The sequence below is a fragment of the Gorilla gorilla genome, chromosome Y (assembly GCF_029281585.2).
Source record: "Gorilla gorilla gorilla isolate KB3781 chromosome Y, NHGRI_mGorGor1-v2.1_pri, whole genome shotgun sequence".
NCBI lineage: Eukaryota > Metazoa > Chordata > Mammalia > Primates > Hominidae > Gorilla > Gorilla gorilla.
This window is the reverse complement of record NC_073248.2, coordinates 293,704-319,794: the sequence shown is the minus strand read 5'-3', so window position 1 is coordinate 319,794 and position 26,091 is coordinate 293,704.

Here is a 26,091-nt window from a genome sequence, read left to right as displayed (position 1 = left end):
TTTATACATGTAGCGGTGTAGATATTTCCATGTTTATACAGATAGCGGTGTAGATATTTCCATGTTTATACAGATAGCGGTGTAGATATTTCCATGTTTATTCAGATAGCGGTGTAGATATCTCTATCTTAATACAGATGGCGGTGTAGATATTTATATGTTCATACAGATGGCGGTGCAGATATTTCCATGTTCATACTGATGGCGGTCTAGATATTTCCATGTTCATACAGATAGCAGTGTAGATTTTTCCATGTTCATACAGATAGCGGTGTAGATATATCCATGTTCATATCGATAGCGGTGTAGATATTTCCATGTTCATACAGGTAGCGGTGTAGGTATTTCCATGTTCATACAGATAGCTGTGCTGATATTTCCATGTTTATACAGGCAGCGGTGTAGATATTTCCATGTTTATACAGATAGCGCTGTAGATATCTCCTTCTTAAAACGGATGGCGGTGTAGATATTTATATGTTTATACAGATGGCGGTGCAGATATTTCCATGTTCATACAGATGGCGGTGTAGATATTTCCATGTTTATAGATATAGCGGTGTAGTTATTTCCATGTGTAAAGAGATAGCTGTGTAGATATTTCCATGTAAAGGCAGATAGCTTTGTAGATATTTCCATTTTCATGCAGATAGCGGTGTAGATATTTACATGTTCAAACAGATAGCGGTGTAGATATTTCCATGTTCATTCAGATAGCTTTGTAGATATTTCCATGTTCATACAGATAGCGGTGTAGATATTTCCATGTTCATACAGATATCGGTGTAGATATTTCCATGTTCATAAAGATAGCGGTGCTGATATTTCCATGTTTATACAGGTAGCGGTGTAGATATTTCCATGTTTATACAGATAGCGGTGTAGAAATTTCCATGTTTATACAGATAGCGGTGTAGATATTTCCATGTTTGTTCAGATAGCGGTGTAGGTATCTCCATCTTAATACAGATTGCGGTGTAGATATTTATATGTTCATACAGATGGCGGTGCAGATATTTCCAAGTTCATACAGATGGCGGTGTAGATATTTCCATTTTCATACAGATAGCGGTGTAGATATTTCCATGTTCATACAGGTAGCGGTGTAGATATTTCCATGTTCATACAGATAGCGGTGTAGTTATTTCCATGTGTAAAGAGATAGCTGTGTAGATAAATCCATGTTTATGCAGATAGCTATGTAGATATTTCCATTTTCATGCTGATTGCGGTTTAGATATTTCCATGTTCAAACAGATAGCGGTGTAGATATTTCCATGTTCAAACAGATAGCGGTGTAGATATTTCCTTGTTCATACAGATAGCGGTGTAGATATTTCTATGCTTATGCAGATTGCGGTGAAGGTGTATTCATGTTTACACAAACAGCGGTGTACATATTTCCATGTTCATGCAGATAGCGGTGTAGATATTTCCATGTTTATTCAGATAGCGGTGTAGATATCTCCATCTTAATACAGATGGCGGTGTAGATATTTATATGTTCATACAGATGGCGGTGTAGATATTTCCATGTTCATACAGATGGCGGAGTAGATATTTCCATGTTCATACAGATAACGGTGTAGATATTTCCATGTTCATACAGAAAGCGGTGTAGATATTTCCATGTTCATACAGATAGCGGTGTAGATATTTCCATGTTCATACAGGTAGCGGTGTAGATATTTCCATGTTCATACAGATAGCGGTGCTGATATTTCCATGTTTATACAGGCAGCAGTGTAGATATTTCCATGTTTATACAGATAGCGGTGTAGATATCTCCTTCTTAATACAGATGGCGGTGTAGATATTTATATGTTCATACAGATGGCGGTGCAGGTATTTCCATGTTCATACAGATGGTGGTGTAGATATTTCCATGTTTATAGATATAGCTGTGTAGTTATTTCCATGTGTAAAGAGATAGCTGTGTAGATATTTCCATGTATATGCAGATAGCTTTATAGATATTTCCATTTTCATGCAGATAGCGGTGTAGATATTTACATGTTCAAACAGATAGCGGTGTAGATATTTCCATGTTCATACAGATAGCGGTGTAGATATTTCCATGTTCATACAGATAGCGGTGTAGATATTTCCATGTTCATACAGATAGCGGTGTAGATATTTCCATGTTCATACAGATAGCGGGGCTGATATTTCCATGTTTATACAGGTAGCGGTGTAGATATTTCCATGTTTATACAGATAGCGGTGTAGATATTTCCATGTTTATACAGATAGCGGTGAAGATGTATGCATGTTTACACAGATAGCGGTGTAGATATTTCCATGTTCATAGAGATAGCGCTGTAGATATTTCCATGTTCATACAGATAGCGGTGCTGATATTTAAATGTTTATACAGGTAGCGGTGAAGATATTTCCATGTTTTTACAGATAGCGGTGTAGATATTTCCATGTTTATTCAGATAGCGGTGTAGATATCTCCTTAATACAGATGGCGGTGTAGATATTTATATGTTCATACAGATGGGGGTGCAGATATTTCCATGTTCATACTGATGGCGGTGTAGATATTTCCATGTTCATACAGATAGCGGTGTAGTTATTTCCATGTGTAAAGAGATGGCTTAGTAGATATTTCCATGTATATGCAGAAATCTGTGTAGATATTTCCATTTTCATGCAGATAGCGGTGTATATATTTCCATCTTCAAACAGATAACGGTGTAGATATTTCCATGTTCATACAGAGAGCGGTGTAGATATTTCCAAGTTTATACAGATAGCGGTGAAGATGTATGCATGTTTACACAGATAGCGGTGTGGATATTTCCATGTTCATCCAGATGGCTGTGTAGATATATCCATGTTAACACAGATGGCGGTGAAGATATTTCCATGTTCATACAGATAGCGGTGTAGTTATTTCCTTGTGTAAAGAGATATCTGTGTAGATATTTCCATGTATATCCAGATAGCTGTGTAGATATTTCCATTTTCATGCAGATAGCGGTTTAGATATTTCCATGTTCAAACAGATAGCGGTGTAGATATTTCCATGTTCATAGAGATAGCGGTGTAGATATTTCCATGTTCATACAGATAGAGGGGCTGATATTTCCATGTTCATACAGATAGCGGTGCTGATATTTCCATTTTTTTACAGGTAGTGGTGTAGATATTTCCATGTTTATACAGGTAGCAGTGTAGATATTTCCATGTTTATACAGATAGCGGTGCAGATATTTCCATGTTTATACAGATAGCGGTGTAGATATCTCCTTCTTAATACAGATGGCTTTGTAGATATTTATATGTTCATACAGATGGTGGTGCAGATATTTCCATGTTCATACAGATGGCGGTGTAGATATTACCATGTTCATACAGATAGCGGTCTAGTTATTTCCATGTGTAAAGAGATCGCTCTGTAGATATTTCCATGTATTTGCAGATAGCTGTGTAGATATTTCCATTTTCGTGCTGATAGCTGTTTAGATATTTCCATGTTCAAACAGATAGCGGTGTAGATATCTCCATGTTCATACAGATAGCGGTGTAGATATTTCCATGTTTTGCAGATTGCGGTGAAGATGTATGCATGTTTACACAAATAGCGGTGTTGATATTTCCATGTTCATGCAGATAGCGGTGTAGATATTTCCATGTTCATCCAGATGGCTGTGTAGATATATCCATGTTCATACAGATAGCGGTGTAGATATTTCCATGTTCATACAGATAGTGGTGTAGATATTTCCATGTTCATACAGATGGCGGTGTAGATATTTCCATATTTATAACGATAGCGGTGTAGTTATTTCTATCTGTAAAGAGATAGCTTTGTAGATATTTCCATGTATATGCAGATAGCTGTGTAGATATTTCTATTTTCATGCAGATAGTGGTTTAGATATTTCCATGTTCAAACAGATAGCGGTGTAGATATTTCCATGTTCATACAGATAGCGGTGTAGATATTTCCATGCTTATACAGATAGCGGGGAAATGTATGCATGTTTACACAGATAGCGGTGTAGATATTTCCATGTTCATACAGATCGCGGTGTAGATATTTCCATGTTCATCCAGATGGCTTTGTAGACATATCCATGTTCATACAGATGGCGGTGAAGGTATTTCCATGTTCATACAGATAACGGTGTAGATATTTCCATGTTCATACAGATAGCGGTGTAGATATTTCCATGTTCATACAGATGGCTGTGTAGATATATACATGTTCATACAGATGGCGGTGAAGATATTTCCATGTTCATACAGATAGCGGTGTAGATATTTCCATGTTTATACAGATAGCGGTGTAGATATTTCCATCTTTATACAGATAGCGGTGTAGATATTTCCATGTTTATACAGATAGCGGTGTAGATATTTCCATGTTCATACAGATAGCGGTGTAGATATTTCCATGTTTATACAGATAGCGGTGAAGATGTATGCATGTTTACACAGATAGCGGTGTAGATATTTCCATGTTTATACAGATAGTGTTGTAGATATTTCCATGTTGATAGAGATAGCGATGTAGCTATTTCCATGTTCATACAGATTGCGGTGTAGATATTTCCATGTTCGTACAGATAGCGGTGTAGATATTTCCATGTTCATGCAGATAGCTGTGCTGATATTTCCAAGTTTATTCAGGTAGCGGTGTAGATATTTCCATGTATATACAGATAGCGGTGTATATCTTTCCATGATTATACAGATAGCGGTGTAGATATTTCCAGGTTTATACAGATAGCGGTGTAGATATCTCCATCTTAATACAGATGGTGGTGTAGATATTTATATGTTCATACAGATGGCGGTGCAGATATTTCCATGTTCATACAGATGGCGGTGTAGATATTTCCATGTTTATAGACATAGCGGTGTAGTTATTTCCATGTGTAAAGAGATAGCTTTGTAGATATTTCCATGTATATGCAGATAGCTGTGTAGATATTTCCATTTTCATGCTGATAGCGGTTTAGATATTTCCATGTCCAAACTGATAGCGGTGTAGATATTTCCATGTTCATACAGATAGCGGTGTAGATATTTCCTTGCTTATGCAGATTACGGTGAAGATGTATGCATGTATACACAAATAGCGGTGTAGATATTTCCATGTTCATGCAGATAGCGGTGTAGACATTTCCATGTTCATCCAGAAGGCTGTGTAGATATATCCAAGTTCATAAAGATAGCGGTGTAGATATTTCCATGTTCATATAGATAGCGGTGTAGATATTTCCATGTTTATACAGATAGCGGTGCTGATATCTCCATGTTTATACGGGTACCGGTGTAGATATTTCCATGTTTATACAGATAGCGGTGTAGATATTTCCATGTTTATACAGATAGCGGTGTAGATATTTCCATGTTTATACTGATAGCGGTGTAGATATCTCCTTCTTAATACAGATGGCGGTGCAGATATTAATATGTTCATACACATGGCGGTGCAGATATTTCCATGTTCATACAGATGGCGGTGTAGATATTTCGATGTTTATAGAGATAGCGGTGTAGTTATTTCCATGTGTAAAGAGATAGCTGTGTAGATATTTCCATGTATATGCAGATAGCTGTGTAGATATTTCCATTGTCATGCAGACAGCGGTGTAGATATTTTCGTGTTCAAACAGATAGCGGTGTAGATATTTCCATGTTCATACAGATAGCGGTGTAGATATTTCCATATTCATACAGATAGCGGTGTAGATATTTCCGTGTTCATACAGATAGCGGTGTAGATATTTCCATGTTTATACAGATAGCGGTGTAGATATTTCCATGTTTATACAGATAGCGGTGTAGATATTTCCACGTTCATCCAGATGGCTGTGTAGATATATCCATGTTCATACAGATAGCGGTGTAGATATTTCCAAGTTCATACAGATAGCGGTGTAGCTATTTCCATGTTCATACAGATAGCGGTGTAGATATTTCCATGTTCATAGAGATAGCGGTGTAGATATTTCCATGTTCATACAGATAGCGGTGCTGATATTTCCATGTTTATACAGGTAGTGGTGTAGATATTTCCATGTTTATACAGATAGCGGTGTAGATATTTCCAAGTTTATACAGATAGCGGTGAAGATATCTCCATCTTAATACAGATGGCAGTGCAGATATTTATATGTTCATACAGATGGCAGTGCAGACATTTCCATGTTCATACAGATGGCGGTGTAGATATTTCCATGTTTATAAAGATAGCGGTGTAGTTATTTCTCTCTGTAAAGAGATAGCTTTGTAGATATTTCCATGTATATGCAGATAGCTGTGTAGATATTTCTATTTTCATGCAGATAGCGGTTTAGATATTTCCATGTTCAAACAGATAGCGGTGTGGATATTTCCATGTTCATACAGATAGCGGTGTAGATATTTCCATGTTTATACAGATAGCGGTGAAATGTATGCATGTTTACACAGATAGCGGTGTAGATATTTCCATGTTCATACAGATCGCGGTGTAGATATTTCCATGTTCATCCAGATGGCTGTGTAGACATATCCGTGTTCATACATATGGCGGTGAAGGTATTTCCATGTTCATACAGATAACGGTGTAGATATTTCCATGTTCACAGATAGCGGTGTAGATATTTCCATGTTCATACAGATGGCTGTGTAGATATATCCATGTTCATACAGATGGCGGTGAAGATATTTCCATGTTCATACAGATAGCGGTGTAGATATTTCCATGTTCATACAGATAGCGGTGTAGATATTTCCATGTTCATACAGATAGCGGTGCTGATATTTTCATGTTTATACAGGTAGCGGTGTAGATATTTCCATGTTTATACAGATAGCGGTGTAGATATTTCCATGTTTATACAGATAGCGGTATAGATATCTCCTTCTTAATACAGATGTCGGTGCAGATATTTATATGTTCATACACATGGCGGTGCAGATATTTCCATGTTCATACAGATGGCGGTGTAGATATTTCCATGTTTATAGAGATAGCGGTGTAGTTATTTCCATGTGTAAAGAGATAGCTGTGTAGATATTTCCATGTATATGCAGATAGCTGTGTAGATATTTCCATTTTCATGCAGACAGCGGTGTAGATATTTCCGAGTTCAAAAAGATACCGGTGTAGATATTTCCATGTTCATACAGATAGCGGTGTAGATATTTCCATGTTCATACAGATAGCGGTGTAGATATTTCCATGTTCATACAGATAGCGGTGTAGATATTTCCATGTTTATACAGATAGCGGTGTAGATATTTCCATTTTTATACAGATAGCGGTGTAGATATCTCCATCTTAATACAGACGGTGGTGTAGATATTTATATGTTCATACAGATGGCGGTGCAGATATTTCCATGTTCATACAGATGGCGGTGTAGATATTTCCATGTTCAAACTGATAGCGGTGTAGTTATTTCCATGTGTAAAGAGATAGCTGTGTAGATATTTCCATGTATATGCAGATAGCAGTGTAGATATTTCCATTTTCATGCAGATAGCGGTGTAGATATTTCCATGTTCAAACAGATAGCGGTGTAGATATTTCCATGTTCATACAGATAGCGGTGTAGATATTTCCATGTTCATACAGATAGTGGTGTAGATATTTCCATGTTCATACAGATAGCGGTGAAGATGTATGCATGTTTACACAGATAGCGGTGTAGATATTTCCATGTTCATACCGATAGCGGTGTAGATATTTCCATGTTCATCCAGATGGCTCTGTAGATACATAAATGTTCATACAGATGTCGGTGAAGATATTTCCATGATCATACAGATAGCGGTGTAGATATTTCCATGTTCATACAGATAGTGTTGCAGATATTTCCATGTTCATACAGATAGCGGTGTAGCTATTTCCATGTTCATACAGATAGCGGTGGAGATATTTCCATGTTCATCCAGATGGCTGTGTGGATACATCCATGTTCATACAGATGGCGGTGAAGGTATTTCCATGTTCAGACAGATAGCGGTGTAGATATGTCCATGTTCTTACAGATAGCGGTGTAGATATCTCCATGTTCATACAGATAACGGTGTGGATATTTCCATGTTCAAACCGATAGCGGCGTAGATATTTCCATGTTCATACAGATAACGGTGTAGATATTTCCATGTTTATACAGATAGCGGTGAAGATGTATGCATGTTTACACAGATAGTGGTGTAGATATTTCCATGTTCATACAGATAGAGGTGTAGATATTTAAATGTTCATCCAGATGGCTGGGTAGATATATCCATGTTCATACAGATAGCGGTGTAGATATTTCCATGTTTATACAGATAGCGGTGTAGATATTTCCATGTTTATACAGATAGCGGTTTAGATATCTCCTTCTTAATACAGATGGCGGTGTAGATATTTATATGTTCATACAGATGGCGGTGCAGATATTTCCATGTTCATACAGATGGCGGTGTAGATATTTCCATGTTCATACAGATAGCGGTGTAGTTATTTCCATGTGTAAAGAGATAGCTGTATAGATATTTCCATGTATATGCAGATAGCTGTGCACATATTTCCATTTTCATGCAGATAGCGGTTTAGATATTTCCATGTTCAAACACATAGCGGTGTAGATATTTCCATGTTCATACAGATAACGGTGTAGATATTTCCATGTTCATACAGATAGCGGTGAAGATGTATGCATGTTTGCACAGATAGCGGTGTAGATATTTCCATGTTCATCCAGATGGCTGTGTAGATATATCCATGTTCATACAGATAGCGGTGTAGATATTTCCATGTTCATACAGATAGCGGTGTAGCTATTTCCATGTTCATACAGATAGCGGTGTAGATATTTCCATGTAAATACAGATAGCGGTGAAGATATATGCATGTTTACACAGATAGGGGAGTAGATATTTCCAGGTTCATACAGATAGCGGTGTAGATATTTCCATGTTCATCCAGATGGCAGTGTAGATATATCCATGTTCATACAGATAGCGGTGTAGATATTTCCATGTTCATACAGATAGCAGTGTAGATATTTCCATGTTCATACAGATGGCGGTGTAGATATATCCATGTTCATACAGATAGCGGTGTAGATATTTCCATGTTCATACAGATAGCGGTGTAGATATTTCCATATTCATACAGATATCAGTGTAGATATTTCCATGTTCATACAGATAGCGGTGTAGATATTTCCATGTTCATACAGGTAGCGGTGTAGATATTTCCATGTTCATACAGATAGCGGTGCTGATATTTCCATGTTTATACAGGCAGCGGTGTAGATATTTCCATGTTCATACAGGTAGCGGTGTAGGTATTTCCATGTTCATACAGATAGCGGTGCTGATATTTCCATGTTTATACAGGCAGCGGTGTAGATATTTCCATGTTTATACAGATAGCGGTGTAGATATCTCCTTCTTAATACAGATGACGGTGTAGATATTTATATGTTCATATAGATGGCGGTGCAGATATTTCCATGTTCATACAGATGGCGGTGAAGATATTTCCATGTTCATAGAGATAGCTTTGTAGATATTTCCATGTTCATACAGATAGAGGGGCTGATATTTCCATGTTCATACAGATAGCGGTGCTGATATTTCCATGTTTATACATGTAGTGGTGTAGATATTTCCATGTTTATACAGGTAGCAGTGTAGATATTTCCATGTTTATACAGATAGCGGTGCAGATATTTCCATGTTTATACAGATAGCCGTGTAGATATTTCCATGTTTATACAGATAGCGGTGAAGATATCTCCATCTTAATACAGATGGCAGTGCAGATATTTATATGTTCATACAGATGGCAGTGCAGACATTTCCATGTTCATACAGATGGCGGTGTAGATATTTCCATGTTTATAAAGATAGCGGTGTAGTTATTTCTCTCTGTAAAGAGATAGCTTTGTAGATATTTCCATGTATATGCAGATAGCTGTGTAGATATTTCTATTTTCATGCAGATAGCGGTTTAGATATTTCCATGTTCAAACAGATAGCGGTGTGGATATTTCCATGTTCATACAGATAGCGGTGTAGATATTTCCATGTTTATACAGATAGCGGTGAAATGTATGCATGTTTACACAGATAGCGGTGTAGATATTTCCATGTTCATACAGATCGCGGTGTAGATATTTCCATGTTCATCCAGATGGCTGTGTAGACATATCCGTGTTCATACATATGGCGGTGAAGGTATTTCCATGTTCATACAGATAACGGTGTAGATATTTCCATGTTCACAGATAGCGGTGTAGATATTTCCATGTTCATACAGATGGCTGTGTAGATATATCCATGTTCATACAGATGGCGGTGAAGATATTTCCATGTTCATACAGATAGCGGTGTAGATATTTCCATGTTCATACAGATAGCGGTGTAGATATTTCCATGTTCATACAGATAGCGGTGCTGATATTTTCATGTTTATACAGGTAGCGGTGTAGATATTTCCATGTTTATACAGATAGCGGTGTAGATATTTCCATGTTTATACAGATAGCGGTGTAGATATCTCCTTCTTAATACAGATGTCGGTGCAGATATTTATATGTTCATACACATGGCGGTGCAGATATTTCCATGTTCATACAGATGGCGGTGTAGATATTTCAATGTTTATAGAGATAGCGGTGTAGTTATTTCCATGTGTAAAGAGATAGCTGTGTAGATATTTCCATGTATATGCAGATAGCTGTGTAGATATTTCCATTTTCATGCAGACAGCGGTGTAGATATTTCCGAGTTCAAAAAGATACCGGTGTAGATATTTCCATGTTCATACAGATAGCGGTGTAGATATTTCCATGTTCATACAGATAGCGGTGTAGATATTTCCATGTTCATACAGATAGCGGTGTAGATATTTCCATGTTTATACAGATAGCGGTGTAGATATTTCCATTTTTATACAGATAGCGGTGTAGATATCTCCATCTTAATACAGATGGTGGTGTAGATATTTATATGTTCATACAGATGGCGGTGCAGATATTTCCATGTTCATACAGATGGCGGTGTAGATATTTCCATGTTCAAACTGATAGCGGTGTAGTTATTTCCATGTGTAAAGAGATAGCTGTGTAGATATTTCCATGTATATGCAGATAGCAGTGTAGATATTTCCATTTTCATGCAGATAGCGGTGTAGATATTTCCATGTTCAAACAGATAGCGGTGTAGATATTTCCATGTTCATACAGATAGCGGTGTAGATATTTCCATGTTCATACAGATAGTGGTGTAGATATTTCCATGTTCATACAGATAGCGGTGAAGATGTATGCATGTTTACACAGATAGCGGTGTAGATATTTCCATGTTCATACCGATAGCGGTGTAGATATTTCCATGTTCATCCAGATGGCTCTGTAGATACATAAATGTTCATACAGATGTCGGTGAAGATATTTCCATGATCATACAGATAGCGGTGTAGATATTTCCATGTTCATACAGATAGTGTTGCAGATATTTCCATGTTCATACAGATAGCGGTGTAGCTATTTCCATGTTCATACAGATAGCGGTGGAGATATTTCCATGTTCATCCAGATGGCTGTGTGGATACATCCATGTTCATACAGATGGCGGTGAAGGTATTTCCATGTTCAGACAGATAGCGGTGTAGATATGTCCATGTTCTTACAGATAGCGGTGTAGATAGCTCCATGTTCATACAGATAACGGTGTGGATATTTCCATGTTCAAACCGATAGCGGCGTAGATATTTCCATGTTCATACAGATAACGGTGTAGATATTTCCATGTTTATACAGATAGCGGTGAAGATGTATGCATGTTTACACAGATAGTGGTGTAGATATTTCCATGTTCATACAGATAGAGGTGTAGATATTTAAATGTTCATCCAGATGGCTGGGTAGATATATCCATGTTCATACAGATAGCGGTGTAGATATTTCCATGTTTATACAGATAGCGGTGTAGATATTTCCATGTTTATACAGATAGCGGTTTAGATATCTCCTTCTTAATACAGATGGCGGTGTAGATATTTATATGTTCATACAGATGGCGGTGCAGATATTTCCATGTTCATACAGATGGCGGTGTAGATATTTCCATGTTCATACAGATAGCGGTGTAGTTATTTCCATGTGTAAAGAGATAGCTGTATAGATATTTCCATGTATATGCAGATAGCTGTGCACATATTTCCATTTTCATGCAGATAGCGGTTTAGATATTTCCATGTTCAAACAGATAGCGGTGTAGATATTTCCATGTTCATACAGATAACGGTGTAGATATTTCCATGTTCATACAGATAGCGGTGAAGATGTATGCATGTTTGCACAGATAGCGGTGTAGATATTTCCATGTTCATCCAGATGGCTGTGTAGATATATCCATGTTCATACAGATAGCGGTGTAGATATTTCCATGTTCATACAGATAGCGGTGTAGCTATATCCATGTTCATACAGATAGCGGTGTAGATATTTCCATGTAAATACAGATAGCGGTGAAGATATATGCATGTTTACACAGATAGGGGAGTAGATATTTCCAGGTTCATACAGATAGCGGTGTAGATATTTCCATGTTCATCCAGATGGCAGTGTAGATATATCCATGTTCATACAGATAGCGGTGTAGATATTTCCATGTTCATACAGATAGCGGTGTAGATATTTCCATGTTCATACAGATGGCGGTGTAGATATATCCATGTTCATACAGATAGCGGTGTAGATATTTCCATGTTCATACAGATAGCGGTGTAGATATTTCCATATTCATACAGATAGCAGTGTAGATATTTCCATGTTCATACAGATAGCGGTGTAGATATTTCCATGTTCATACAGGTAGCGGTGTAGATATTTCCATGTTCATACAGATAGCGGTGCTGATATTTCCATGTTTATACAGGCAGCGGTGTAGATATTTCCATGTTCATACAGGTAGCGGTGTAGATATTTCCATGTTCATACAGATAGCGGTGCTGATATTTCCATGTTTATACAGGCAGCGGTGTAGATATTTCCATGTTTATACAGATAGCGGTGTAGATATCTCCTTCTTAATACAGATGACGGTGTAGATATTTATATGTTCATATAGATGGCGGTGCAGATATTTCCATGTTCATACAGATGGCGGTGTAGATATTTCCATGTTCATAGAGATAGCTTTGTAGATATTTCCATGTTCATACAGATAGAGGGGCTGATATTTCCATGTTCATACAGATAGCGGTGCTGATATTTCCATGTTTATACATGTAGTGGTGTAGATATTTCCATGTTTATACAGGTAGCAGTGTAGATATTTCCATGTTTATACAGATAGCGGTGCAGATATTTCCATGTTTATACAGATAGCCGTGTAGATATTTCCATGTTTATACAGATAGCGGTGTAGATATCTCCTTCTTAATACAGATGGCGGTGTAGATATTTATATGTTCATACAGATGGCGGTGCAGATATTTCCATGTTCATACAGATGGCCGTGTAGATATTACCATGTTCATACAGATAGCGGTGTAGTTATTACCATGTGTAAAGAGATCGCTGTGTAGGTATTTCCATGTATATGCAGATAGCTGTGTAGATATTTCCATTTTCATGCTGATAGCGGTTTAGATATTTCCATGTTCAAACAGATAGCGGTGTAGATATCTCCATGTTCATACAGATAGCGGTGTAGATATTTCCATGCTTATGCAGATTGCGGTGTAGATGTATGCATGTTTACACAAATAGCGGTGTAGATATGTCCATGTTCATGCAGATAGCGGTGTAGATATTTCCATGTTCATCCAGATGGCTGTGTAGATATATCCATGTTCATACAGATAGCGGTGTAGATATTTCCATGTTCATACAGATAGTGGTGTAGATATTTCCATGTTCATACAGATAGCGGTGTAGATATTTCCATGTTCATAGAGATAGTGGTGTAGATATTTCCATGTTCATACAGATAGCGGTGCTGATATTTCCATGTTTATTCAGGTAGTGGTGTAGATATTTCCATGTTTATACAGATAGCGGTGTAGATATTTCCAGGTTTATACAGATAGCGGTGTAGATATTTCCAAGTTTATACAGATAGCGGTGAAGATATCTCCATCTAAATACAGATGGCGGTGCAGATATTTATATGCTCATACAGATGGCAGTGCAGACATTTCCATGTTCATACAGATGGCAGTGTAGATATTTCCATGTTTATAAAGATAGCGGTGTAGTTATTTCTATCTGTAAAGAGATAGCTTTGTAGATATTTCCATGTATATGCAGATAGCTGTGTAGATATTTCTATTTTCATGCAGATAGCAGTTTAGATATTTCCATGTTCAAACAGATAGCGATGTAGATATTTCCATGTTCATACAGATAGCGGTGTAGATATTTCCATGTTCATAGAGATAGCGGTGTAGATATTTCCATGTTCATGCAGATAGCGGTGTAGATATTTCCATGTTCATCCAGATGGCTGTGTAGATATATCCATGTTCATACAGATAGCAGTGTAGATATTTCCATGTTCATACAGATAGTGGTGTAGATATTTCCATGTTCATACAGATAGTGGTGTAGCTATTTCCATGTTCATACAGATAGCAGTGTAGATATTTCCATGTTCATAGAGATAGCGGTGTAGATATTTCCATGTTCATTCAGATAGCTGTGCTGATATTTCCATGTTTATACAGGTAGCGGTGTACATATTTCCATGTTTATACAGATAGCGGTGTAGATATTTCCATGTTTATACAGATAGCGGTGTAGATATTTCCAGGTTTATACAGATACCAGTGTAGATATCTCCTTCTTAATACAGGTGGCGGTGCAGATATTTATATGTTCATACAGATGGCGTTGCAGATATTTCCATGTTCATACAGATGGCGGTGTAGATATTTCCATGTTTATAAAGATAGCGGTGTATTTATTTCTCTCTGTAAAGAGATAGCTTTGTAGATATTTCCATGTATATGCAGATAGCTGTGTAGATATTTCTATTTTCATGGAGATAGCAGTTTAGATATTTCCATGTTCAAACAGATAGCGGTGTGGATATTTCCATGTTCATACAGATAGCGGTGTAGATATTTCCATGTTTATACAGATTGCGGTGAAACGTATGCATGTTTACACAGATAGCGGTGTAGATATTTCCATGTTCATACAGATCGTGGTGTAGATATGTCCATGTTCATCCAGATGGCTGTGTAGACATATCCGTGTTCATACATATGGCGGTGAAGGTATTTCCATGTTCATACAGATAACGGTGTAGATATTTCCATATTCACAGATAGCGGTGTAGATATTTCCATGTTCATACAGATGGCTGTGTAGATATATCCATGTTCATACAGATGGCGGTGAAGATATTTCCATGTTCATACAGATAGCGGTGTAGATATTTCCATGTTCATACAGATAGCGGTGTAGATATTTCCATGTTAATACAGATAGCGGTGCTGATATTTCCATGTTTATACCGGTAGCGGTGTAGATATATCCATGTTTATACAGATAGCGGTGTAGGTATTTCCATGTTTATACAGATAGCGGTGTAGATATTTCCATGTTTATACAGATAGCGGTGTAGATATCTCCTTCTTAATACAGATGGCGGTGCAGATATTTATATGTTCATACACATGGCGGTGCAGATATTTCCATGTTCATACAGATGGCGGTGTTGATATTTCGATGTTTATAGAGATAGCGGTGTAGTTATTTCCATGTGTAAAGAGATAGCTGTGTAGATATTTCCATGTATATGCAGATAGCTGTGTAGATATTTCCATTTTCATGCAGACAGCGGTGTAGATATTTCCGAGTTCAAAAAGATACCGGTGTAGATATTTCCATGTTCATACAGATAGCGGTGTAGATATTTCCATGTTCATACAGATATCGGTGTAGATATTTCCATGTTTATACAGATAGCGGTGTAGATATTTCCATTTTTATACAGATAGCGGTGTAGATATCTCCATCTTAATACAGATGGTGGTGTAGATATTTATATGTTCATACAGATGGCGGTGCAGATATTTCCATGTTCATACAGATGGCGGTGTAGATATTCCCATGTTCAAACTGATAGCGGTGTAGTTATTTCCATGTGTAAAGAGATAGCTGTGTAGATATTTCCATGTATATGCAGATAGCAGTGTAGATATTTCCATTTTCATGCAGATAGCGGTGTAGATATTTCCATGTTCAAACAGATAGCGGTGTAGATATTTCCATGTTCATACAGATAGCGGTGTAGATATCTCCTTCTTAATACAGATGGCGGTGCAGATATTTATATGTTCATACACAAGGCGGTGCAGACATTTCCATGTTCATACAGATGGCCGTGTAGATATTTCCATGTTTATAAAGATAGCGGTGTTGTTACTTCTCTCTGTAAAGAGATAGCTTTGTAGATATTTCCATGTTTATGCAGATAGCTGTGTAGATATTTCTATTTTCATGCAGATAGCGGTTTAGATATTTCCATGTTCAAACAGATAGCAGTGTAGATATTTCCATGTTCATACAGATAGCGGTGTAGATATTTCCATGTTCATACAGATGGCTGTGTAGATATATCCATGTTCATACAGATGGCGGTGAAGATATTTCCATGTTCATACAGATAGCGGTGTAGATATTTCCATGTTCATACAGATAGCGGTGTAGATATTTCCATGTTAATACAGATAGCGGTGCTGATATTTCCATGTTTATACAGGTAGCGGTGTAGATATTTCCATGTTTATACAGATAGCGGTGTAGATATTTCCATGTTTATACAGATAGCGGTGTAGATATTTCCATGTTTATACAGATAGCGGTGTAGATATCTCCTTCTTAATACAGATGGCGGTGCAGATATTTATATGTTCATACACAAGGCGGTGCAGATATTTCCATGTTCATACAGATGGCGGTGTAGATATTTCGATGTTTATAGAGATAGTGGTGTAGTTATTTCCATGTGTAAAGAGATAGCTGTGTAGATATTTCCATGTATATGCAGATAGCTTTGTAGATATTTCCATTTTCATGCAGACAGCGGTGTAGATATTTCCGAGTTCAAACAGATAACGGTGTAGATATTTCCATCTTCATACAGATAGCGGTGTAGATATTTCCATGTTCATACTGATAGCGGTGTAGATATTTCCATGTTCATACAGATAGCGGTGTAGATATTTCCATGTTTATACAGATAGCGGTGTAGATATTTCCATGTTTATACAGATAGCGGTGTAGATATCTCCATCTTAATACAGATGCTGGTGTAGATATTTATGTGTTCATACAGATGGCGGTGCAGATATTTCCATGTTCATACAGATGGCGGTGTAGATATTTCCATGTTCAAACTGATAGCGGTGTAGTTATTTCCATGTGTAAAGAGATAGCTGTGTAGATATTTCCATGTATATGCAGATAGCAGTGTAGATATTTCCATTTTCATGCAGATAGCGGTGTAGATATTTCCATGTTCAAACAGATAGCGGTGTAGATATTTCCATGTTCATAGAGATAGCGGTGTAGATATTTCCATGTTCATACAGATAGCGGTGTAGATATTTCCATGTTCATACAGATAGCGGTGAAGATGTATGCATGTTTACACAGATAGCGGTGTAGATATTTCCATGTTCATACAGATAGCGGTGTAGATATTTCCATGTTCATACAGATGGGTCTGTAGATATATCCAAGTTTATACAGATGGCGGTGAAGATATTTCCATGTTCATACAGATAGCGGTGTAGATATTTCCATGTTCATACAGATAGTGTTGTAGATATTTCCATGTTCATACAGATAGCGGTGTAGCTATTTCCATGTTCATACAGAAAGCGGTGTAGATATATCCATGTTCATCCAGATGGCTGTGTAGGTACATCCATGTTCATACAGATGGCGGTGAAGATATTTCCATGTTCAGACAGATAGCGGTGTAGATATGTCCATGTTCTTACAGATAGCGGTGTAGATATCTCCATGTTCATACAGATAGAGGGGCTGTTATTTCCATGTTCATACAGATAGCGGTGCTGATATTTCCATGTTTATACAGGTAGCGGTGTAGATATTTACATGTTTATACAGATAGAGGTGTAGTTATTTCCATGTTTATACCGATAGCGGTGTAGATATTTCCATGTTAATACAGATAGCGGTGCTGATATTTCCATGTTTATACAGGTAGCGGTGTAGATATTTCCATGTTTATACAGATAGCGGTGTAGATATTTCCATCTTTATACAGATAGCGGTGTAGATATTTCCATGTTTATACAGATAGCGGTGTAGATATCTCCTTCTTAATACAGATGGCGGTGCAGATATTTATATGTTCATACACATGGCGGTGCAGATATTTCCATGTTCATACAGATGGCGGTGTAGATATTTCGATGTTTATAGAGATAGCGGTGTAGTTATTTCCATGTGTAAAGAGATAGCTGTGTAGATATTTCCATGTATATGCAGATAGCTGTGTAGATATTTCCATTTTCATGCAGACAGCGGTGTAGATATTTCCGAGTTCAAGCAGATAACGGTGTAGACATTTCCATGTTCATACAGATAGCGGTGTAGATATTTCCATGTTCATACAGATAGCGGTGTAGATATTTCCAAGTTTATACAGATAGCGGTGTAGATATCTCCATCTTAATACAGATGGCGGTGTAGATATTTATATGTTCATACAGATGGCGGTGCAGATATTTCCATGTTCATACAGATGGCGGTGTAGATATTTCCATGTTCAAACTGATAGCGGTGTAGTTATTTCCATGTGTAAAGAGATAGCTGTGTAGATATTTCCATGTATATGCAGATAGCAGTGTAGATATTTCCATTTTCATGCAGATAGCGGTGTAGATATTTCCATGTTCAAACAGATAGCGGTGTAGATATTTCCATGTTCATACAGATAGCGGTGTAGATATCTCCTTTTTAATACAGATGGCGGTGCAGATATCTCCATCTTAATACAGATGGCGTTGTAGATATTTATGTGTTCATACAGATGGCGGTGCAGATATTTCCATGTTCATACAGATGGCGGTGAAGATATTTCCATGTTCAAACTGATAGCGGTGTAGTTATTTCCATGTGTAAAGAGATAGCTGTGTAGATATTTCCATGTATAGGCAGATAGCAGTGTAGATATTTCCATTTTCATGCAGATAGCGGTGTAGATATTTCCATGTTCATACAGATAGCGGTGTAGATATTTCCATGTTCATCCAGATGTGTCTGTAGATATATCCAAGTTCATACAGATGGCGGTGAAGATATTTCCATGTTCATACAGATAGCGGTGTAGATATTTCCATGTTCATACAGATAGTGTTGTAGATATTTCCATGTTCATTCAGATAGCGGTGTAGCTATTTCCATGTTCATACAGAAAGCGGTGTAGATATATCCATGTTCATCCAGATGGCTGTGTAGGTACATCCATGTTCATACAGATAGCGGTGTAGATATTTCCATATTCATACAGATTGTGGTGCTGATATTTCCATGTTTATACAGATAGCGGTGAAGATGTATGCATGTTTACACAAATAGCGGTGTAGATATTTCCATGTTCATGCAGATAGCGGTGTAGACATTTCCATGTTCATCCAGATGGCTGTGTAGATATATCCATGTTCATACAGATAGCGGTGTAGATATTTCCATGTTCATACAGATAGCGGTGTAGATATTTCCATGTTTATACAGATAGCGGTGCTGATATCTCCATGTTTATACAGGTACCGGTGTAGATATTTCCATGTTTATACAGATAGCGGTGTAGATATTTCCATGTTTATACAGATAGCGGTGTAGATATTTCCATGTTTATACTGATAGCGGTGTAGATATCTCCTTCTTAATACAGATGGCGGTGCAGATATTTATATGTTCATGCACATGGAGTTGCAGATATTTCCATGTTCATACAGATGGCGGTGTAGATATTTCGATGTTTATAGAGATAGCGGTGAAGTTATTTCCATGTGTAAAGAGATAGCAGTGTAGATATTTCCATGAATATGCAGATAGCTGTGTAGATATTTCCATTGTCATGCAGACAGCTGTGTAGATATTTTCTTGTTCAAATAGATAGCGGTGTAGATATTTCCATGTTCATACAGATAGCGGTGTAGATATTTCCATATTCATACAGATAGCGGTGTAGATATTTCCGTGTTCATACAGATAGTGGTGTAGATATTTCCATGTTTATACAGAGAGCGGTGTAGATATTTCCATGTTTGTACAGATAGCGGTGTAGATACTTCCATGTTCATCTAGATGGCTGTGTAGATATATCCATGTTCATACAGATAGCGGTGTAGCTATTTCCATGTTCATACAGATAGCGGTGTAGATATTTCCATGTTCATACAGATAGCGGTGTAGCTATTTCCATGTTCATACAGATAGCGGTGTAGTTATATCCATGTTCATAGAGATAGCGGTGTAGATATTTCCATGTTCATACAGATAGCGGTGCTGATATTTCCATGTTTATACAGGTAGTGGTGTAGATTTTTCCACGTTTATACAGATAGCGGTGTAGATATTTCCAGGTTTATACAGATAGCGGTGTAGATATTTCCAAGTTTATACAGATAGCGGTGAAGATATCTCCATCTTAATACAGATGGCGGTGCAGATATTTATATGTTCATACAGATGGCAGTGCAGACATTTCCATGTTCATACAGATGGCCGTGTAGATATTTCCATGTTTATAAAGATAGCGGTGTTGTTACTTCTCTCTGTAAAGAGATAGCTTTGTAGATATTTCCATGTTTATGCAGATAGCTGTGTAGATATTTCTATTTTCATGCAGATAGCGGTTTAGATTTTTCCATGTTCAAACAGATAGCGGTGTAGATATTTCCATGTTCATACAGATAGCGGTGTAGATATTTCCATGTTCATACAGATGGCTGTGTAGATATATCCATGTTCATACAGATGGCGGTGAAGATATTTCCATGTTCATACAGATAGCGGTGTAGATATTTCCATGTTCATACAGATAGCGGTGTAGATATTTCCATGTTAATACAGATAGCGGTGCTGATATTTCCATGTTTATACAGGTAGCGGTGTAGATATTTCCATGTTTATACAGATAGCGGTGTAGATATTTCCATGTTTATACAGATAGCGGTGTAGATATTTCCATGTTTATACAGATAGCGGTGTAGATATCTCCTTCTTAATACAGATGGCGGTGCAGATATTTATATGTTCATACACAAGGCGGTGCAGATATTTCCATGTTCATACAGATGGCGGTGTAGATATTTCGATGTTTATAGAGATAGTGGTGTAGTTATTTCCATGTGTAAAGAGATAGCTGTGTAGATATTTCCATGTATATGCAGATAGCTTTGTAGATATTTCCATTTTCATGCAGACAGCGGTGTAGATATTTCCGAGTTCAAACAGATAACGGTGTAGATATTTCCATCTTCATACAGATAGCGGTGTAGATATTTCCATGTTCATACAGATAGCGGTGTAGATATTTCCATTTTCATACAGATAGCGGTGTAGATATTTCCATGTTTATACAGATAGCGGTGTAGATATTTCCATGTTTATACAGATAGCGGTGTAGATATCTCCATCTTAATACAGATGCTGGTGTAGATATTTATGTGTTCATACAGATGGCGGTGCAGATATTTCCATGTTCATACAGATGGCGGTGTAGATATTTCCATGTTCATCCAGATGGGTCTGTAGATATATCCAAGTTCATACAGATGGCGGTGAAGATATTTCCATGTTCATACAGATAGCGGTGTAGATATTTCCATGTTCATACAGATAGCGGTGTAGATATTTCCATGTTCATCCAGATGGGTCTGTAGATATATCCAAGTTCATACAGATGGCGGTGAAGATATTTCCATGTTCATACAGATAGCGGTGTAGATATTTCCATGTTCATACAGATAGTGTTGTAGATATTTCCATGTTCATACAGATAGCGGTGTAGCTATTTCCATGTTCATACAGAATGCGGTGTAGATATATCCATGTTCATCCAGATGGCTGTGTAGGTACATCCATGTTCATACAGATGGCGGTGAAGATATTTCCATGTTCAGACAGATAGCGGTGTAGATATGTCCATGTTCTTACAGATAGCGGTGTAGATATCTCCATGTTCATACAGATAGAGGGGCTGTTATTTCCATGTTCATACAGATAGCGGTGCTGATATTTCCATGTTTATACAGGTAGCGGTGTAGATATTTACATGTTTATACAGATAGAGGTGTAGTTATTTCCATGTTTATACCGATAGCGGTGTAGATATTTCCATGTTTATACAGAGAGCGGTGTAGATATTTCCATGTTTATACAAACAGCGGTGTAGATATTTCCACGTTCATCCAGATGGCTGTGTAGATATATCCATGTTCATACAGATAGCGGTGTAGATATTTCCAAGTTCATACAGATAGCGGTGTAGATATTTCCATGTTCATACAGATAGCGGTGCTGATATTTCCATGTTTATACAGGTAGTGGTGTAGATATTTCCATGTTTATACAGATAGCGGTGTAGATATTTCCAGGTTTATACAGATAGCGGTGTAGATATTTCCAAGTTTATACAGATAGCGGTGAAGATATCTCCATCTTAATACTGATGGCAGTGCAGATATTTATATGTTCGTACAGATGGCAGTGCAGACATTTCCATGTTCATACAGATGGCGGTGTAGATATTTCCATGTTTATAAAGATAGCGGTGTAGTTATTTCTCTCTGTAAAGAGATATCATTGTAGATATTTCCATGTATATGCAGATAGCTGTGTAGATATTTCTATTTTCATGCAGATAGCGGTTTAGATATTTCCATGTTCAAACAGATAGCGGTGTGGATATTTCCATGTTCATACAGATAGCGGTGTAGATATTTCCATGTTTATACTGATAGCGGTGAAATGTATGCATGTTTACACAGATAGCGGTGTAGATATTTCCATGTTCACAGATAGCGGTGTAGATATTTCCATGTTCATACTGATGGCTGTGTAGATATATCCATGTTCAAACAGATGGCGGTGAAGATATTTCCATGTTCATACAGATAGCGGTGAAGATATTTCCATGTTCATACAGATAGCGGTGTAGATACTTCCATGTTAATACAGATAGCGGTGCTGATATTTCCATGTTTATACAGGTAGCGGTGTAGATATTTCCATGTTTATACAGATAGCGGTGTAGATATTTCCATGTTTATACAGATAGCGGTGTAGATATTTCCAAGTTTATACAGATAGCGGTGTAGATATCTCCTTCTTAATACAGATGGCGGTGCAGATATTTATATGTTCATACACATGGCGGTGCAGATATTTCCATGTTCATACAGATGGCGGTGTAGATATTTCGATGTTTATAGAGATAGCGGTGTAGTTATTTCCATGTGTAAAGAGATAGCTGTGTAGATATTTCCATGTTCATACAGATCGCGGTGTAGATATTTCCATGTTCATCCAGATGGCTGTGTAGATATATCCATGTTCATACAGATAGCGGTGTAGATATTTCCATGTTCATACAGATAGCGGTGTAGATATTTCCATGTTCATACAGATAGCGGTGTAGCTATTTCCATGTTCATACAGATAGCGGTGTAGATATTTCCATGTTCATAGAGATAGCGGTGTAGATATTTCCATGTTCATTCAGATAGCTGTGCTGATATTTCCATGTATATGCAGGTAGCGGTGTACATATTTCCATGTTTATACAGATAGCGGTGTAGATATTTCCATGTTTATACAGATAGCGGTGTCGATATTTCCAGGTGTATACAGATAGCGGTTTAGATATCTCCATCTTAATACAGATGGCGGTGTAGATATTTATATGTTCATATAGAAGGCGGTGCAGATATTTCCATATTCATACAGATGGCGGTGTAGATATTTCCATGTTTATAGATATAGCGGTGTAGTTATTTCCATGTGTAAAGAGATAGCTGTGTAGATATTTCCATGTATATGCAGATAGCTTTGTAGATATTTCCATTTTCATGCATATAGCGGTGTAGATATTTACATGTTCAAACAGATAGCAGTGTAGATATTTCCATGTTCATTGAGACAGCTTTGTAGATATTTCCATGTTCATACAGATAGCGGTGTAGATATTTCCATGTTCATACAGATAGCTGTGTAGATATTTCCATGTTCATACAGATAGCGGTGCTCATATTTCCATGTTCATACAGATAGCGGTGTAGATATCTCCATCTTAATACAGATGGCGGTGTATATATTTATATGTTTATACAGATGGCGGTGCAGATATTTCCATGTTCATACAGATGGCAGTGTAGATATTTCCATGTTCATCCAGATGACTGTGTAGATATATCCTTGTTCATACAGATAGCGGTGTAGATATTTCCATGTTCATACAGATAGCTGTGTAGCTATTTCCATGTTCATACAGATAGCGGTGTAGATATTTCCATGTTCATCCGGATGGCTGTGTTGATATTTCCATTTTCATACAGATAGCGGTGTAGATATTTCCATGTTCATACAGATAGCTGTGTAGCTATTTCCATGTTCATACAGATAGCGGTGTAGATATTTCCATGTTCATCCAGATGGCTGTGTAGATATATCGATGTTCGTACAGATGGCGGTGAAGATAATTCCATGTTCATACAGATAGCGGTGTAGATATTTCCATGTTCATACAGATAGTGGTGTAGATATTTCCATGTTCTTGCAGATAGCGGTGAAGCTATTTCCATGTTCATACAGAGAGCGGTGTGGATGTTTCCATGTTCATCCAGATGGCTGTGTAGATATATCCATGTTCATACAGATGTCATTGCAGATATTTCCATGTTCATATGGACAGCGGTGTAGATATTTCCATGTTCATACAGATAGCGGTGTAGATATTTCCATGTTCATACAGATAGAGGGGCTGATATTTCCATGTTCATACAGATAGCGGTGCTGATATTTCAATGTTTATACAGGTAGCGGGGTAGATATTTCCATGTTTATACAGATAGCGGTGTAGATATTTCCATGTTTATACAGATAGCGGTGTTGATAATTCCATTTTTAAACAGATAGCGGTGTAGATATTTCCATGTTCATGCAGATAGCAGTTTAGATATTTCCATGTTTATACAGATAGCGGTGAAGATGTATGCATGTTTACACAGATAGCGGTGTAGATATTTCCGTGTTCATACAGATACCGTTGTAGATATTTCCATGTTCATCCAGATGGCTGTGTAGATATATCCATGTTCATACAGATGGCGTTGAAGATACTTCCATGTTCATACAGATAGCGGTGTAGTTATTTCCATGTGTAAAGAGATAGGTGTGTAGATATTTCCATGTAAATGCAGATAGCTGTGTAGATATTTCCATTTTCATGCAGATAGCGGTTTAGATATTTCCATGTTCAAACAGATAGCGGTGTAGATATTTCCATGTTCATAGAGATAGCGGTGTAGATATTTCCATGTTCATACAGATAGCGGTGCTGATATTTCCATGTTTATACAGGTAGCGGTGTAGATATTTCCATGTTTATACAGGTAGCGGTGTAGGTATTTCCATGTTTATACAGATAGTGGTGTAGATATTTCCGTGTATATGCAGATAGCTGTGTAGATATTTCTATTTTCATGCAGTTAGCGGTTTAGATATTTCCATGTTCAAACAGATAGCGGTGTAGATATTTCCATGTTCATACATATAGCGGTGTAGATATTTCCATATTTATACAGATAGCGGTGAAGATGTATGCATGTTTACACAGATAGCGATGGAGATATTTCCATGTTCATACAGATCGCGGTGTAGATAATTCAATGTTCATCCAGAGGGTTGTGTAGACATATCCATGTTCATTCAGATGGCGGTGAAGATATTTCCATGTTCATACAGATAGCGGTGTAGATATTTCCATGTTCATACAGATAGCGGTGTAGATATTTCCATGTTCATACAGATAGCGGTGCTGATATTTCCATGTTCATACAGGTAGTGGTGTAGATATTTC